We start from the raw sequence: 6833 nt of genomic DNA, 5'->3' as shown, positions 1-6833 counted from the left end.
CCGGGACCGGCTGTGGGAGGGATGGAGCCGAGGCTCATCCCGGAGCTGGGGATGCTGGAGCTGGGAAGCGGTACCCGAACCCACAGCCGGTGCTTGCCCTTCCCTGGGTCTCCCCCAAACACCCAACACCTTGTCCCGGTGTCAGGCTGGACACTGCTGGGGTTGGGTCCCTGGGGCTCCCCAAATCCTCCCCTCCTCATATGGAGCCACCGTGGAGGGGAGAAGGGGTTTGGCTCTGCCCTGCGGGGTGGGGACCCGCTGCCGTGGCCGTAGGGATGGGGGTAAAGCCCCTTGGCATGAGGGGCTGATGCTGCCTGCACCCAGGGGCTGGGTTGGGGTGGGAAAGGCCAGAGCCCAAAGCTGGTACGTGAGCAGGGGGAGAGCAAATGCTGTTTCCAAGCTAATTTCTGTGAAATTATGAGGTAGGAAGCTGTTTTCAGGAAGTTTTGTCTGGTTTGGGGTTGTTTTTTTATTTTTAAAAAAATAAAATCGATGTCTTGGCCGGGATTTCCTTCCTCTCCATCACCCTTGGCCCCTGTCCACTCGCTGTGCTGGGTGGCTGTGCAGGCTGGGAGTACGCTTTTGGATGCAGGAGGGCGACTCTTCATCAGGGACTGTAGTGATAGGATAAGGGGTGATGGGTTCAGACCGAAACAAGGGAAGTTCAGGTTAGATCTTAGGCAGAAGCTGTTCCCTGTGAGGGTGCTGAGGCGCTGGCCCAGGGTGCCCAGAGAAGCTGTGGCTGCCCCATCCCTGGCAGTGTTCAAGGCCAGGTTGGACACAGGGGCTTGGAGCAAGCTGCTCCAGTGGAAGGGGTCCCTGCCCGGGGCAGGGGTTGGAGCTGGAGGAGCTTTGAGGTCCCTTCCGGCGCAGACCAGGCTGTGGTTCTATGATACGATCCTATGCCCCTCGCAATCCCCACTGCTGTTCACAGACAGCACCCAGGAGGGCTCAGGGCGTCCTCCAGGAGAGTGTAGCTTGCGTGGAGTCATTGGTGGGAAGGTCCAAAGCTCCCTTTGCTGCTGGTGGGATGGGGCCGGAGCAGGATGTGGGCATAGGGTGAGGACCAGTGTTGAAGAAGATCAGCCGAAGTCAAGAAAACACTCCATATGAGTTACGTATCTTGCTTGCTTTATTGCTCGAAGCACCTATATTTATATGGATGGCTACAGTCCACACGCACTTAGCTGTCTTTTCATTGGTTACATAGGTCTGTTCACACGCCTATCTATACACTGCCATTGGCTAAGCTAGTATCTTCAGGCAAGTCTCTGCATTAGCAGGGCGCATTCCTTGCGGTAAGCAGTTTCTTCTACTTCACGCTTTTTGTTGCAAAGTTCCTCATTTTATGCTGCATCAGGGATAGTTCACGGTCGTTCAGCCATCTCCCGTCCTGGGTTGTGCAGCCTTTCATAAGACACAAGGCCTATATTGTTCAGTCTCTGATATTCCTCATGTCCACGTTCAGCTAACCACTGTTCCACAATTCCCCCTTTTTTCTTTTGCACAACCCAGGCCTCTTCTTGTTTTGCAATTAAAATCTTGCTCATTGATTTATTAATCAAGCGCTGTAAACATTGCAACAGGCAAGGCACGAGCAATAAAAGTAAAACAAAAGCGATTAATCCATATATACATATCTTAATCAAGCTACGTACCCAGCCGGTTAGTCCCCAGCCACCTAAGAGACCCTCTAACCAATCGCCAATGACCTTATCACTTTGCTTCAGAGCATGTAATCCCTCTTTCAATTGTTGTAGTTTTTTGTGAATAGATTCAGAATGTTCTGATAAATTCATGCAACACATTCCCTCAAACTCTTCACAGCCATGACCTTGCGCATATAGTAAAAAAATCAATAGCTGCTCTATTCTGCAAAACGGCATGACGAGTACTAACAACATCTGCTGATAAATCATCTAACATCTGTGATGTCAAATTTAACTCTTTACAGGCCCAACAAGCTAGTAGTCGCAATGATTTTAGACTTTTAGCGGCAGCTACCCCAGGTGAAAAAAATGATGCTAGCCATATTGTGCCTTTGTTCCAAAAGGCAGGCTGCTGGTTTGGTGGGCATTCTAGCTCGTGAACACTTTGACGAGCTCTGTTGTGATTCTTCGTATGATTGGTAAGATTTAACCATTGATAAAGAGTAGGGTGAAAAAGGGTCAGTTTGCCTAAATAACACGGTCCCCCATGTGGCCTTGCTGGAACTCCGTTCCATGCTCGGTCCCCACAAATTAAAAAGGTGCCATTGGGCAATTTTCGGGGTGGTTTCCCTGTTTTGTTAACTTTAGAATATACTCTAAAAGGGTCAGTTGCTAAGTTACTATGCGGGTCTACTGTGACCCATCTTTTGGAATTTTTATTAGGGTCATCAATAGTGGGGGGTTCAAACGTAATCCATCCTCCCGAGGTGTTAGTAGAGCCTAACAAATCTAACTCTTCCGGAGGCCCTATCGTAACATTAAGTGCATGTATAACCTTTCCTTGCCAACAAGCATCCCATTGCTCCGGTTTTGTAGCAAAAGTAGTATTATATTCTGGCAATACAGTAGTATAGTTTAATACTGTTACATTGTCAACTAGATCACTAAAGGCAGACGGTTCCCACTCAGGGACCCCTATCAGACATGTGTGGAAAGGGTCTCCTGGCGTGGCGAAACTTAAACACAGTGAGTCCTGACCTGTAAGGTTAGCCAAAGTTATCCACATGTTTTGATGTCGCTGAATTTAGGTAATAATCCTTGTCCTGTTGTGACCCAGAGAATCGAAAAGAACAACGTTAGAACACTTATGTGTCCCATGATTGTTGTCTTTTTCCTGCTCTCCGTTTCTTGTGCTTCAATTTCCAGGCAAAACGTTTAGCACAATTCTGTTTAGTTTCTTCCCACTGATTGGCTGGGACAGTCCAGATATATGGCACTAGCAATTTCCTTGAACACTCCACACCAGCTATCTCTCTATCACAGGCTTGTTTTTCAAGGTTTTCTATGAGATCTAAGTAAGCTGCTGCCAACCGTTCTACTCTATTTTCATGAGTAAGAGACAAAAGATGAGTGAGATCACGTGCCTTATGTGGTGCATCTGCTTTACATCGATGACAACCTTGAGTATAACAAAACCCAGATCTTACCCACACCTGATCATCACACTGTTTACATTGCATTAATGCCCATGGTTCACATGATTGACATTCAGGGCATATCACAGATGTCCTCTACAACCCTGGCGACGTGAGCTTCTTCGGAAACGTGGCCTTCAGTAGCTGCACGAGTCCACTTACTCGGAATCCAAAGGGGACCTCCCACTCCACAGACACCAGATTTTCCCTTCTGTACTGGCCAGTGAGATGGCCACTTTCTGTTCGAGACAACGGTCATCTCGGCTCCTGTATAGCTGTTGCCAAGTCGATCCCCAAGCTCCCCCTTATGGCTGGAAGGGTGAGCGTCGACTTTGGGGCGGGCTCCTTTGGCTCTGGGTGGCCCCTGTTGTCACCGCGCGGCCGCCCTTCGCGCTCCGCTGGCCGTTTCCCGAGCGGTGACAGATTATTGTAGCATGGTTGCTTGAATTACAATGCTCACACCAAACGGTGTCAGAGCACGATCGCCGCAGGTGGCCCGTTTTACCACACCGAACACGAATAAATTGTTTCGACCGCAGTCCCGAGTTTCCTGTCAAAGGTTTAAGTGCAGCTGCCACCAAGGCTTGAGTCTGAGCTGAAATAACTTCTTTAAGGGCTTCAGCTTTACAGACACTGCCCCCTTAACTGCCTCAGTTACATAGTCTGTCTGTCGACTCGTCTCGCTAACACGTTCCAACATCTCATCTATTGGAGCATTTTTGGGGAGAGTAGCTATCAGCATTTTAGTCTTATCATTAGCATTTTCAAAGGCAAGCATCCAAAGCATTTGCCGACGCAAATCGTCAGACAGTTCCAGTGTCTGCTCTAAAGATTGGACTAAGCGATTTACAAAGCTCCCATATGATTCCTGCATGCCCTGCTTTACTGCCGTATAGGAGGGTGGTTTCTTTTCTGCAGGGATCAGAAATACTGCTTGTTTCGCTGCCTCTGCTGTTGCATTGTGCATAGCCGCAGGAAAAGTCACCTGTACAGCTGCAGCGGCATAGTTATTATGCCCCAATAACATATCTGCCTGGACCTGGAACAGTGGGTCACCTTGTTGCCGAGGCTCAGCAACTATACGAAGTACCTGATTTTGCCATTCCCCTTCCCATAGCAAATACTGGGACGGAGTCAAAATAAGCTTAGCTATCGACATGCAGTCATTAGGGATAATTACATCAGATCCAAAAACATAGTTTATGAGGTGCCTGGCAGGTTCAGAATGTAGACCATATTGGGAAATAGTTGCTCGCAGTTGTTGCAAAAGTTTCCAGTCAAACGGACGCCACTGGCCCGCTGGCTGACCATTAAGGTAATGTTATTGCCTGAACAGGGCAAGCTAGAGCGGACGCCGCTTGCCACTCTCCCTCCAGAATGGCATCTCGAATTACTCCAGACCAGCGACTAGAGGGCGCTGTAGGTCGCACGATCACCCCATCGCGTGTCACGATCTGCGCGTCTCCCGCTGGCATACCGCTTGTCTTCCCTATAGTTTCTACGCCACGTTCGGCCTCTCTCAACAGTCGATCGGAGGGACGCGTTTTAGACCGGGAGGGGGTTAGGTTCCCAGCAGAGAGAGGCAGTGCGGTGGGAGTACTGACCACTATACGAGTACTAGTATTAGGTGGAGGTGGTGGAAAAACAGTCGACTCAGAGTCGGAATTAGGGCTATTGGTCTGATCATGTTGTTTAGCAGTTCGGGGCCGGCGGTCTGACTCTCCCTGAGTTGCGGCTTTAGTATTTTCGGCAGCCACCTCTGCGGCAGATGTTTTAACCGCAGTTACTTCTCCTTTTGCTGTACGTGAGGTATCATCAAAAATCCGAGTAGACTCCGAAGAGGGACGCACTTCGGAACCAAGCAGCTTAGTAGCTGCCATTGCCATCTTTTTTCTCAGAAATCATTTGGGCTAAATTGTTCATAACCTCCCTCCAGGTGGCTCCCAAGTCTTTAGCAGTCTTACTCCCTTGAATGGTAGCTCCCAAAGTGAATTTCCCACTTCCCTCCATTCTTGGGCACTAAACATCAGTTGGGGGTCTTTTAAATGTCTTTGTTCTTGAGCCCATTTGCATAGCTCACAGAGTTTCTTTGTACTCACACAAGCTGCTCGCTTAGCGAGGATCTGTTGTAAAAGTGTGAGTGCCACTTCTCGATCCATTTGGGGATTTTAGAAGGCAGTCTTACCCGTGCAGGTCCTGTCGCGTGCTTGACCAGGAACCAGCTGTCTGCACACCTCTTGCAGATGCCTCTCCTGCACTCTGATCCTCTCCTCCCCGTCTGTGGCTTCAGATTCGGACACAGATTTGGGAGTCCTCTGCAGTCCTGCCACCTGCCAGCATCCCGAGGTCCCTGTTCGGGCACCAATTGTTGAAGAAGATCAGCCGAAGTCAAGAAAACACTCCATATGAGTTACGTATCTTGCTTGCTTTATTGCTCGAAGCACCTATATTTATATGGATAGCTACAGTCCACACGCACTTAGCTGTCTTTTCATTGGTTACATAGGTCTGTTCACACGCCTATCTATAGACTGCCATTGGCTAAGCTAGTATCTTCAGGCAAGTCTCTGCATTAGCAGGGCGCATTCCTTGCGGTAAGCAGTTTCTTCTACTTCACGCTTTTTGTTGCAAAGTTCCTCACTTTATGCTGCATCAGGGATAGTTCACGGTCGTTCAGCCATCTCCCGTCCTGGGTTGTGCAGCCTTTCATAAGACACAAGGCCTATATTGTTCAGTCGCTGATATTCCTCGTGCCCACGTTCGGCTAACCACTGTTCCACAGACCGGGGCTCGCTGAGGGGCCCCTTTGCTGCGCCATGGGGAGCAGGCGGCAGCGCCGCGCTGGTGCTGCCCGGCGCACGCCCGGGCTTGCAGCAGGCTCTGAGCCTCCGCCCCACGCCTCAGCCCCACCCAGGCAGCTGCCTGCGCCCCACACACTGCATGGGGGGCTCGGCGTGCCCGGGGGCTGGGAGCCGGGGGAGGCCGTGAGCTGCTCCGCTTGCTGCCGTCCATGGGATGGGGTGGACCTGCCCCGTCCTCCTGATCGCCTTTCCCTGCCATAGCCGTGCCTGGCATCGTGCAGCGTCTGTGGGCTCCACAAACCTCCTGTGGGCTCCTTCTGCTCCTCAACTGGGTCACCTTGGCCTTGTCCCTGGGATGTGACCATTGCGTCCTTGCTGTCCTCCACCGTCACTGTGAGCACGGCTGGGAGAGCTGAGCCCCAGAGTCTCCCCAAAAGTGTTTTGTTCCCCATCTGCATCCCCAGGGCTCTAAGCATCAGCCGAGTCGTGGGGTGAGGATGGAGGTGGTGGCTCAGCAGCCTGTTTGCCATCAAACAGCTGTGCTTTGGGGGATTTTGTTCCAGATTTGGTACTTGTGGCTGCAGGGAGGGCACAGCCTCGGGGGGCGGCGGGTTCTCCTCCCCACGCTCCTCCTCTCCTCCCCACACTGCCGGTTTCTGTAGCACTGTGAAAGCACTTTGTTGTGGGTCGGGAGCTGCCCGACCTGTGGCCTGCGCTCTGATCCCTAAAGCCACTTTTCCTTAGGCACAGCTTTTCCAGCAGCTTTCCAGCAGGAGAGCTCACAAAGCCAGCGGCATCAGTGCAGGCACCACGATCTGCTGCTGGTGATGCTGGGAGGGACTGGTGCCCGCAGCACCATCCGCACTGGGGGCACTGGTCCAGCCCTGCTGGGGTCTGGTCGGGGGCAG

This window comes from Psittacula echo, assembly GCF_963264785.1.
Source record: "Psittacula echo genome assembly, chromosome: 5".
NCBI lineage: Eukaryota > Metazoa > Chordata > Aves > Psittaciformes > Psittacidae > Psittacula > Psittacula echo.
This window is presented reverse-complemented; position numbering follows the sequence as displayed.